Here is a 12,918-nt window from a genome sequence, read left to right as displayed (position 1 = left end):
TGTTTGGTAGAGTTTGCCTGTGACACCATCTGGTCCTGGACTTTTGTTTTTTGGAGAGGTTTTTTTTTATTACTATTCAATTTTCTGCTGATAACCAACCTGTTCAAATGTTCTATTTCTTCCTGATTCAATTTGGTAGTTTATATGTTTCTAGGAATTTACCCATTTCTTCCCAGTTGTTTGGCATATTGTTTTTCGTAGTATTCTCTTATAATTGTTTGTATTTCTGTGGTGTTGCATCTTATTTCTTTTTTCTCATTTCTGATTTTATTTTTAAATTTTTTTAAAAGATCTTATTTTTAAGTAATTGCTACACCCAGGATGGGGCTCAAACTTACAACCCTGAGATCAAGGGTCACATGCCCTACTGACTGAACCAGCAAGGTGCCCCTAGATTGACCTTAGCTTTAAGACCAATGTCCAAGAGGATACAAGCTTCTTGACACAAAATTGCCTTCCAGCTCTGTGCCTTTTTGGCCACAGAATGAGGACTAGATGAAGAAGCTATAGAGTGTCCCTAAGTTCTCTTTCTTTCTTTCTTTCTTTGTCCTAACTTAAGTCTCATAACCCACTCATTTCAGCTACCATCACTTGTATTCTCAATCTAATGTCTTGCTTATGAAATTTATAGCTGTATTGCTTTAGAATGTGCTCATACACCTGAGAAACAGAGAACCCAGAACTTCTATTTTTCATTTTGCAAACTTCAACTAACATTTTTTAAATTACAGCGTCTAGTTAATGGATCAGTGTTACTAAGTAGGGAATGGAAATGTCAACGCCACCTCCACCTGTTAATTTCTGATCTTTGGTACTAGTATGGTATGCCAGGACCAGAAAAGAAGGAAAACTAACCATGGGAGGTCATCTTGCAGTGGAAATTTGGGTGGAACATTGCTGAAAATTAAAAATGAAACTCCAGAAGAAATGTAACACCAGTTAAAATGTAAGAATAATAACAAGGCTGTAGCAGAAAGGAGAAAAGAGACAAGGAAGACATAGTCAGCAAATAGATGGATGAGAAATTAATCTTATAACAGAGGGTATATGCTAGGATTCCCATAGGGAAGAGGTAGGGAAGTATAATGGTTCAGAGCCCAGTCTCCTCCACTTGCTAAGTATGTGATGCTAGGCAAGATATTTAACCTTTCTGAGCCTTAGCTCTCTCACCTGTAGTTGTTCTCCACCTCATGCAGTAGCTGTAAAGATGAAGTGAGTTAATATATTCAAAAGCCCTTAGGTAGTGCCTGTCTTATTGTAAATACTTCATAAGCATTAGCCATTATTCTGAATTGGGTTCTAAGACCATATGTTTTTGGGAGCTGATGTTTCTCCTCTTATTCTTGACTTGATCAAGTCAAAAGAAGATAATATAATTATTAGGTCCAGTTTGTGCATCACCACTCCCCATTCTCATGGCTGTGGAAGATGATACCAAGGATTATGCCTAACTGATCTCACCATAGCCTCTTCCTCGGTCACTCATGGCAAGAGGTGAGGTCAGCTTCTTGGCTTGGGTGCTAATGATTTGGGTGCTAATGACAGACTGGATCTGTCACTTAGAATTGGTGAGTGGACAGTGTGAGGCTTCAAGAAGAGTGTGTTCCTTTTCTAGAGGCATGGTGTCAAAGTCATGTGACCAGTTACTTGGCCTCTTCAGGCCTCACCTCTCAATCCTGGGATAATAATAGTAGTACCTACCTTATAGGCTGTCGAGTAGCTTAAGGTGCTATAATATGTTGCTGATTAAACAGGAATAACAGATGTTGACAGGACCAGTTGCTAATATCTTTCTACTTTTCTTCCCCTCTTTCTTAATTATAGACCTCTTTTAATTCTAAATCTCTCACCTCCTCTACAGCTCCTCTACACAAAACACACATTAAGGGGTTGATAGTGAGAAATAAGGAGCCAGGCATTCCTCAAGAAGGACTTATTTTAGAAAACAGGTGAAGTCTGTCCATCATTTTGCACTCATCAATGGCACCAATCCTTATGCCTACTTTGTTCTGCCCCTTTATTGTGCTGGTGACTGCTCTGTGGAGTATGTCTGAACCTCTGTGCTTTTCTTATCATATATATTTCATGGCACCATGCTCTGCATGGGCCTAATATTCATAAAGTGCTGGATGATATAAAGATCAGGCTCAATCTGCCAAAAATGAAGTAGGAAATTGGTAGTTAGTACTATTTTTAGCAATTAATATTGAGCTAAACACTTACATGCTTTTCATTTCTGATTTTATTTATTTGTGTCCTTTTTCACTTCTTTGTGATAAACCTGGCTAAAGGTTTACGAAGTTTTTTCAAAGAACAAGCATTGATTTCATTGATCTGTTCTATTGCTTTGTTTTGTTTTCAGTTTTTAGTTCTATATCATTGTTTTCTGCTCTAATCTTTATTATTTCCCTTCTTCTTCTGGCTTTAGGCTTCATTTTTTGTTCTTTTTCTAGCTTCTTTAAGTGTAAGTTTAGATTATTCATTTGAGATTTTTCTTGCTTCTTGAAGTGGCTTGTGTTGCTATATACTTCCCTATTATGACCACTTTGGGGTATCCCCAAAGTTTTGAATTGTTATGTTTATATTTTCATTTGTTTCAATTATTTTCTTATTTCTTCTTTGATTTCTTGATTCATCCATTCATTGTTTAGTAGCATGTTGTATAACCTCCATGAGTTTCTGGCCTTTCCAGTTTTCTTTCTGTGGTTGGCTTCTAGTTTCATAGCACTGTAGTCAGACAAGGTGCATAGTGAGATTACAAAGAAGATATCAGCAGGAGAGAGGGTATGTTGACCAGCACCAGGACTGGTGGACAAGGGTGAAGATAGTCTTCTTGTTCTCTGAGCAAAGATCTTTCCTAAACATATAAAATATGTGCATGCTTCCAACCCACAAAGCATGAATATTTTTACAGAGAATAGTTATTTCTAGATTTCCTGAGATAAAGTACTTCTAAGAATGTTGCTTATCTGCAAAGAATTGCTACTTCCCCAATTGGCATTTGTGGTCAGGACAGTGAGTCCCTGTTCAGGAATGGAACCTCAAGATAAAAGTTTGAGATGCCATGATATCATCTCCTTGCTGGGAAGTAATGATCATTTCACCTATAATTGCAGTTGCAGTGTCTACAAAGGGGAATGGAGATTATCCGTGAAAACACTTGTGGATTGTGTACATTACTGAACACTATTAAAATGTAATAAAGAAGATTGTCAACAGATGTGGCAAAATATCTGAGAAAGATATTATCTGGGAAATATGGGGAGAGGGAAAGTAAAAAAGGATCAGAAGACAAGTGCACAGCATACGTTGAAATATATTAAATGAGAGAATGTGGTTAAGCAAATTTCTTTCCTGTATTCTTTATCACTTTGAAGGTTTTGTTTTTAAAATGTGTGGTGTCAATGATTTAATTATGATGAGCTATGATGTAGAATTCTTACTTTCATTCTGACTGGGACTTCTTGAGCTTTTAATTTCCAGCAAATTCAAAAATATCTCAGCCATTATGTGTTAATTTTTTTTTTAGCATTTTACTTCTGGTATCCCAAATAAGTGTGTACTTAAATATTTTTACAAGTCATTTACATTCTTTTTTTCCTCTCTCCTTCCCTCCCTGTGGTTCTTTCCCCATAACTTACATAGCTACGAGTTCAGTGATCTTTTATTACACATTGTTTTTTCTGCTGCTCATCCCATGCAGTATATTTTAAACTTTATATATTGTATTTCTTTAAAACGCTATATGTTTGAATCAGGTCTGTTTTTGTGTCTTGAATTTTTCTCTTTATGAAGTTCATCTTTTCCCCCATACTTCAAAAACAAATGTATAATAATAAAAGCTGCATAATATACTTTGCAAAAAGAAAAAATAAAGAAGTGGTGCATAGTATGATCTCAATCTTTTTGTATTTTTTGAGGCCTGTTTTGTGACTTAATATGTGATCTGTTCTGGAGAATGTCCCATGTTCACTTGAAAAGAATGTGTATTCTGCTGTTTTAGGATGGAATGCTCTGAATATATCTGTTAACTCCATCTGTTCCAGAGTATCATTCAAAGATGTTTCCTTGTTGAATTTTGTTTAGATGATATATCCTTTGATGTAAGTCAGGTGCTCAAGTCCCCTACTATTATTGTATTATTGTCAATGAAGTCCTTTATGTTTGTTATTAATTGTTTTATACATTTTGTGCTCCCACTTTGGGTGCATAAATATTTGCAGTTGTTACATATTTTTGCTGGATTGTTGCCTTTATTATTTCATAGTGTCCTTTTTCTCTTGTTACAGTCTTTGTGTTAATGTCTAGTTTGTCTGATATAAGTATTGCTACTCCAGCTTTCTTTTGACATCCATTTGCATGATAATTGTTTTTCCATCCCCTCACTTCCAAAGGGCAGGTGTCTTTAAGTCTAAAATGAGTCTCATGTAGGCAGCATATAGATGGGTCTTTTTTTCCCCATTCTCACACCCTGTGTCTTTTTATTGGAGAATTTAGTCCACTTAAATTCGAAGTAATTATTGATAGATAGTAGTTATTACCATTTTATTACAATAAAATAATGTTTCTGGAGATTTTATCTGATCTGATCCTTTCTTGTCTTTGTCACTTTTGGTTTACCCTTTCCACTCAGAGAGTCTGCTTTAATATTTCCTGTAGGACTGGTTTAGTCATTACAAACTCCTTTCATTTTTGTTTGTCTGGGAAACTCTTTATCTCTCTATCTCTCCTACTGTTCTGAATGACAGCCTTTCTGGATAGAGTATTCTTTTTTTTTTTTTAAGATTTTTTAATTTATTTATTCGACAGAGATAGAGACAGCCAGCGAGAGAGGGAACACAAGCAGGGGGAGTGGGAGAGAAAGAAGCAGGCTCATAGCAGAAGAGCCTGATGTGGGGCTCGATCCCATAACGCCAGGATCACGCCCTGAGCCGAAGGCAGACGCTTAACCGCTGTGCCAGCCAGGCGCCCCCTGGATACAGTATTCTTGACTGCATATTTTTCCCACTCAGCATGTTGAATATATCATGCCACTTTCTTCTGGCTTGCCAATTTTCTGTTGAGAAATCTCCAGGAAGCCTTATCAGGTTTTCCCTTGTAAGGTAAGGTTTTCTTTTGCTGCTTTTAAGATTTTTTTTAACTTATCACTGTATTTTGCAAATTTATTTACAATATGTTTTGGCGTTGGACTGCTTTTGTTGATTTCAATGGGAGTTCTCTGCTGCCTGGATTTGGATGTCTGTTTCCTTCCCCAGATTAGAGAAATCTTCAGGCATTATCGCTTCATATAAATTTTCTCTTTCTTTCTTTCTTTCTTTCTTTCTTTCTTTCTTTCTTTCTTTCTTTCTTTCTTTCTTTCTTTCTTCTTCTTCTTCTTCTTCTTCTTCTTCTTCTTCTTCTTCTTCTTCTTCTTCTTCTTTTCTTCTTCTCCCATAATATGACTGCTATTATGTTTGGTGGAGTCGGTGAGTTCCCCAAGCCTATTCTTGTGTTGCATAATTCTTCTTTCTTTTCTTCAGTTTCATTGCTTTCAATTACTTTGCCTTTACATCACTATTCACTTCTCTGCTTCTTCCAGCTTGCTGTTCTTTCATCAAGAATATTTCTAATCTTATTTATTGCATTTTTCATCTTTGATTGGTTCTTTTTTAATTCTTTGATCTCTATGTTAATGTCTCCTGATATCTTCTATTCTTTTCTCAAGCCCAGTGAATATCTTTATGATTGTTGCTTTAAATTCTCCATCAGGCATGGTACTCATAGCTCTTTTGCTTATATCTCTGGCCATGACCTTATCTTGTTCTTTCATTTGGGATAACTTCCTCCATCTTCACATTTTGTCTAAGTCTCTGCCTTCTTCTCTGTGTTAGAAAAGCCAGTTATAACTACTGCTCCTGGAAGTAATGGCCTTATGAAGAAGAGTCGTGTAGTGCCCAGAGCCTGGTACTTCATGGAGTGTTTCTGGTGTGTGTTGTATGTGCTCTGCTGTTTCATTTTGGCTGCTCTGTCCTTCAGGCCAGTCATCTGCAGAGGCTCTTCTTGTCTGCTATGGGCAGAGTTTTGTCCCTGACCTGAATGTGGCAAGTTCAAACTAGGTGTGCTCTGGTCAGTTTGTGAAATGAGACCTGTCACCACCTCCACTGGATCTGAGACCCTACAGAACTTTCTGGTGACGTGGTGTAGGCAGGGGTTTGTGCAGGTCTGTTGGGGGGATGGACCCGCTACACTGGGCCTGATGCATGTGGGACTGAGGACAGTCCCACCAGAGTGCAGGGTGGTGGGACTTAGTGCATGCAAGTTATGTAGCCAGTGTCAATGATGTGCTGATTCCCACAGGTGGCTCTGTGTTTATGCTGAGGGGCTGGTGATGAAAATGGCTCTGGCCAGCTCCTTTCTTTCCAGAGGAGTGTCTCTGTGAAAAGTCCTTCTCAGGGATGTGCTCCAAGAAGAGCAAATAATCTCCCCACTCTGTGCCCCAGGTATTCTTCATATTGTTGTTTCCATACTGTCTGCCCCTGCTTTTTTCCCTGCCTTCTCTCCAGGAACAGCATAGTGTCCTTGGGGCTCTAGACTGCCAAGTCCACTGACCTTTCACACTCCAGTATTTAAGCCCCACTGGTTGCAAGAACTCACAAAATTCAATGCCTCTTATGTTTCAACCCAATGGCTTTGGGGAAATGTTCTTCTTGTGCATCCCCTGTGCCCCTATGTATCCCAGTCTCTCTTGACATTCTCTGTGACCACGGCTCCCTTCTTTCTGCAGCACTTTCAATCATTTCTCCCCTAAACCATGTCTCCACACTTCCTACTTTCTTCAGTGTGGCCTCTTCTCTACCTTTAGTTGTGAAGTTTCTTCTGTCACACTTCAGGTCTATTCTGGAGTATTTAAGAGATTGATATCTAGTTACATTCATGGGATGAGGTGAGACTAGGGTCCTCCCACTCCCCCACCATCTTCCTTTACCCAATAATTTTGAATTTTTAGTCAGGCAATTCATAAATCTACATTTCTTTGGGGTTAATTTTCTGAAGGTTGATTAATTTCTTTTGGTTTCATGTTTGCCTGATTCTAGATTCATGATTATGTAGATTATGTAGACTAGCACTGATGTCTGAAGGACATTTGAAGGGAAAAAAACACCTCTTCCTTTCTTTATACACTGTTGTCAGTAGGTAAAGACTCTCCTCGAAGTCTCCAGGCTAATGGAACTGTCTCTGAGGTCATAGTTGAACAGGGCTTGAATTAGGTCATGTGCTTGCTGCCATATCTACAATTGGGTTCATGGTTGGCAGGCCTATTACTGAGGGTTCAGGCATGAGAGGTTCCTGTTGGATCAACGGGTAGGTGGGACTGCCTCTGGAATCATAGTTAAAAAGGACTGGGGCTAAGTCATGGAGTTGTTTCTGGATCCACAATCAAGTCTGTACATGGTGGCCATATAATCAGGGCCTTGGAAGGTGTGTTTATTGTAGATTCCCTGTGTGGGCAGAACTGCCCCCAGACCATTGCAAAATGGGGCTGGAACTAAGTCTCAGGGACACTTCAGTGTCCATAGACAAGACTGATGTCAGTGGTACTACTACCAGAAATGCTGAAAGGCATCACAGGACTCCTGGGTAGGTAAGGGAGGCAGGGGTGACTATAGGCCACAGTGTAGCAGATCTAAAGCCAGGTCTCAGGGCTATGTCAAAATCTATGGTTGAGACTAAAGTCAGTGGGTTGGTTACCAGGGGCAGAGATGGGTGTGTTTCTTCCCATGTCCCTGAGTGGGCAAGAATGACTCCAGACTGTGGTCGAGCAGGACTAGGGCCAGGCCATAGGGCCACTTTAGTATTCAGAGTCAGAGACTGGAGAACTACTACCAGGGACACGGATGCGCATAGCTCTTCTAGGGTCCCTTGGTGAATAAGGCTGCTTTCAAGACCACAACCAAGCAGGGTTGGAGCTGAGTCCATAGCGGAATGTGACTGTTTTCAGTCTGCAGCAAGGACCATGTTTAGTGAGCCTACTATTAGGATATGGCCCTGCCTTCTCAAAGCAGCTTTCTTTAGTCTTGGGCCTCACTGGAGTTTCACAGTCTCCTACCTGGATCCCAAAGCTCCCACAAAGGCACTTTTATTCATGGATGGCTGCCAGATCACTATTTGTCTTGGAGCACACGAGCTAGGAATTTCCTACTTTGTCATTTTGCTCCATCTATTTTTTTTTAAATAAAAATATTCTAGTTTTAATTTCTAGAATTCCTATTTTTCATGCTGATAATTTCCATTTTCTTATAAGATCTATTAACACATCTGTCATAATTTTCTTTTTTTTAAAGATTTTATTTATTTATTTGACAGAGGGAGGCAGCCAGCAAGAGAGGGAACACAAGCAGGGGGAGTGGGAGAGGAAGAAACAGGCTTCCCAGTGGAGCAGGGAGCCTGATGCGGGGCTTGATTCCAGGACCCTCGGATCATGCCCTGGGCCAAAGGCAGACACTTAACGACTGAGCCACCCAGGCGCCCCTGTCATAATTTTCTATGAATTCTTCAGAATAGACAAAATTTTTTCTGTGCTCCTAAAATATGGTCATCTGCCTGTCAGTTTTAAGGATTATGAGTTACATTTTTTGCTTCATCTTGACTCATTCCTTTTTGTACATTGTACATTTTGAGTAGAATAAGAGTGGAAACTTATTTGCGCTGTCCTTTTTGTTTTTGTTTTAGACAGTATATAGTTGTATTTTTTGTGAGTTCTGAAAGGAAATTTATTTTGGACAATAGTAAGGACGAATAGATTTTGTTTTTAAAAATCTAGATATTCAGGAGCATTTGCAGATTAATAAAGGCAAGTCATAGAATAGATTTGGTTTGTATGTGTGTGTATTGAAATAAAGTTGCTCCTGTGAGATAAAACAGATAATGATATAGGGTAATGATCCTATACTTTCAATATGAACATATATCTTCTCTCTAGGGACTACAGATTAATCAAATGAAGGTAGTATCACATGGTCAGATACATCCTATCATAACTTAATAATATATTAAGTGATATAACCCAACTTCACAGTTAACTCCTGATTCTTTTTTTCTATCTCATTGAATAAATATATCAGAATGAAAAACCCCCCTACTGCAATATCACTTTATGTATCACTCTAAAGAGAAGGATTCTGGGAAGCTTCTGGAGTTGTCATTATAACCAGATTTACTAAAGTAGAGTTAAATGTCTACCTGTGCCGTTTTTTGCTGTAAGCTAATTGTAAGTAGTAAATTGTTAAAAGCATTACTATGGTGTGAGGAATGTTTATTGGTTGTGCTGGTCCTGTTTGGATCAAGAATAAGCATAAGCATCTGGGTTGCTGAGGTCCATCTGTGTGGCCTTCTAATAGGACAAGACTCATGTAAGATGGTATCCCACTGTAAACTAATGATCTACTATAACTTGGCTAATGGAATTTAAATTTATAAAATTAAAATAAAAAATATATAAAATAAAATTGATTGTGGCAATGGTTGCACAATACAGCATTTACTAAAAACCATTAAACTGTGCACTTTAAATGGGTGAGTTATATGTGAATAATACTTAATAAAGCTGCTACTTAAAAAAAGATAAATAAGACTCACTTTTAGTACTGTTCAATTGATGAGGTCATCAATAATCCTCATAATACCTCTCATAATACTCCTTCATAATACTCCTCAGTAATCTCACAATACTCTTACTTCGTTCTTTTCATTTTTCACATCACAGGGCATTTTAACATCACATGGTATTTTCAGTCTTTATGAGATGGAATACAGCTTTAGAATTTCCCATTTTAGAGATAACTGCTATATACTTATTTGAATAGCTCAAAAAAGAGAATTATTAGCCATTTGCAAAGTAAAGAACTCAGGGAGGAGCAAATGAATAAATGATATGACAGAAATGATAAAGGATCAAGAAAATGGAATGTTTGTGGCAAGGGATGTTTATATGATTAATTAAAATAGAACAAATGTTATGCATTATTTTTAATTAATTTAATGCATTGTCTCATCTAATCTATTTTTTGTAATGTTTTGCAGGTCAAAAGTTGAACAGGTTACTGGTTTTTTGTTTTTTGTTTTTTTTCAAGTGAATAAGTTACTTTCAGGGAAGAAAGGTGAGTGGCTGTCCTGGTCCTTTTGAAATTATATGTTTTATTACTAGTGATGTCAGTGCTTCAGTCTGTAAGAGGCTTAAGGAAGAATATTTTTATGATAGATGTTTTTCCCAGGGAGTGTCCCTACATGGAAAAACGAATCCTCATTATTTCTTCCTTTTTTTAATAATAATATTTTTTATTATATTATGTTAGTCATCATACAGTACATCCCTAGTTTTTGATGTAAAGTTCCACGATTTATTACTTGCGTAAACACCCAGTGCACCATGCAATATGTGCCCTCCTTAATACCCATGACCGGCCTATCCCAATCCCCCACCCCCCTCCCCTCTGAAGCCCTCAGTTTGTATTTCTTCCCTTTTAAAAATATCTTTTTTAAGTAACCTGGATAACTTTGGGGAATTATTTCCATATTTCTTTTTTTCACAATTTTGTATTGGATGAAAATAATCTTGTAGTTCAACTGTGCTAAATATGATTTTTTTAATCTTTAGCTGAAATATTTACAACATATATGCTTCTACTTATATTATAATCATGCTTTATATTATTTTTGGTACGTCATTTGTTCTTCAAAATTTTTGTTGATTAAAGTGTTTTTTTTTAATATTCCCAATAGATCTTACCTACTTTTATTAGAACAATCAAATGTAGCATTTTTTTAATGCTATATATGGGTCCTATTATTCAGGTACTAAATAAAATATCTATACATGTTTACTGTTCTTTATTCAAACCTGCACAACATAAGCCTGGCTATGGAAAAGCTTGTTTGTTGGGAGGGTGCTTGTCTGGATCAATGATGAGCACAATTGTCTGAGGATGCTGAGGGACTCATTCCAGATGTCAATCTGAGGTCCAGATGAGTTGCCCTCTACTAGGACAAATAAGACTCTAAGGGCCTGGCTGTCTTAAATGATCCCTCAGTGACAACATAATGCCACTGTTAACATGCTTTCTCTTTTTCCCAGAATAAGGCATTTATGTCTTATTTTACAAGGCACTATGCACCTTTAGATATGATCAGTGATCTAAGACTTGTTTCATTTTGCTTACTTTGAACAAAAGTTGTAGAAAGATATTTATATAGAGAAAATATGTTCTTGAGTAACAAATGAGGGAATAAAAATGATTGAATTAAGAAGGCAAGAAGCAACTGAGATAGGTACTAGAAATTTTCATTTGGGTTAAAAGAAGAAAAGATTGTATGCCTATATTAAATAATAACAATGGAAACAACTTCAGCTTTTTGTTAATTTTACCATTGAATATTTTCTGATACTCTGTCTTTGTTTTTCTTTCTGTCATGTTTTGCTGAGATAGAAGGATTAGGATCAGGGCTTTGACTTCAGACAATAGAGGTGAGTAACTAAACAAAGATCTTTTGAAGCTCATATGTTATATTCTGTGTGCCAGGTCTTGAGGTCTCTGTGTTCATCTTTTCAGAAGATTATTCAAGAATATTTTTATAATGTGTCTTTTTCCTCATTGAGAACTTCATCAAGGTTACCTACATTATTGTATCCTTATAATTTGTTCTTTCATTTTAATTCTTTTCTGCTTTGATGGAAAGATGTAAGGTATGAGAGAATTTTTTAACAATTTCATATTGGATCAAAATTATTATACTGAAATCCAAATATGCCAAAATGTTATCAGATTTTTTCATCTGCTTAATTATTGAAATTTAAGAATTGAGACTTGATTTATAAGGTTTTTATGGTCACACTGCATTATACTTCTGCTTCTACTTTAATCTTTGGGGATTGACATGAATTGTTTCTCATTTTTGCAACATGGGAAGTTGTATGTGAAATTTTGTTAGATCTCTTTAAGACCTTAAGTTTTTGTATGATAAAAGTTGCAATAATTCTTTTGAAGCACAAAACAGTTCACTTTTCAATACTGTTCTAGGCCTTTAAAAAGGATATTATGTTAGAGATATTAAATAGATATGGAAATGCCATATCATTATTACTTCTTACTAAAACTTGAAATATGCATCCCTAAGAAAAGTGGTTTATATATTTCCTGGTAAGCTGTGTTGAAATTTTAGTGTTACCTGGGACCTAGTGGCTACTGCCTGAAGCATAGGCAAAATTTTTTCTTGACAAAGTTCAGTCACAGCTCTTACCAAGTAGTGTTTATTTTTTTATTCATTTATTATAATTTTAAAATTTATATTTATTATCTAGAACCATAGAAGGTAATTCTAAAGAACTGAGCGACTACTAAGAAATAGTCACACATCAAAGAGGAAATTAGCTCTGCCAGATATTGAAATGAACTCTAGAACCTCAATCATTAACAACCTTTGGACAGACATATAGATAGCAGGAACAATAGGGCCTGTTTTTATTTTTAAAAATATTCTTAGAAGCCCCTACTTGTATATTTGTTACCATTAGTAGATTCACAAATTCACGGAGTTGGTGATACTGTCTCAATCTAAACAGTGTAACAGCACATTGGTGCATAATATCTATGCAGTCAATCATCCATATTATGATGCTATCTTATAAGACTCAGGCACAGAAGAAAAATATAACTAACACAAAAAATCTTCCTTATGACCAGCTCCAGGCCCTTTGCCCCAAATGCAACTCTTCTGAAAATGTATTTCACATTTTTCCTCATTTTTTTCTTTATACAAATGTGATTATATAGTTTGATTATATAGTGACTCCATCATTTGCTCAAGATTCTTACTAGTCAGGTGAACATTTTATTTGAAACATCAAATTCATTACTGACAGTTTTTTAGTAACATCTTTTTATT

General features: G+C 36.6%; 1 non-coding gene across 1 annotated transcript; it reads left to right on the top strand.

The window, feature by feature from the left end:
• The first annotated feature begins 10,932 nt into the window (after window positions 1-10,932).
• On the top strand, window positions 10,933-10,999 carry LOC121105562. Its single transcript, XR_005838175.1, has one exon. It is a non-coding gene; the product is annotated as a small nucleolar RNA SNORD109A (small nucleolar RNA).
• The last annotated feature ends 1,919 nt before the right edge of the window (window positions 11,000-12,918 follow it).

Source organism: Ursus maritimus, unplaced genomic scaffold (assembly GCF_017311325.1).
Source record: "Ursus maritimus isolate PB19 unplaced genomic scaffold, ASM1731132v1 scaffold_27, whole genome shotgun sequence".
NCBI lineage: Eukaryota > Metazoa > Chordata > Mammalia > Carnivora > Ursidae > Ursus > Ursus maritimus.
The sequence above is the reverse complement of the archived record's forward strand: the minus strand, read 5'-3'. Positions and strand labels throughout refer to the sequence as shown.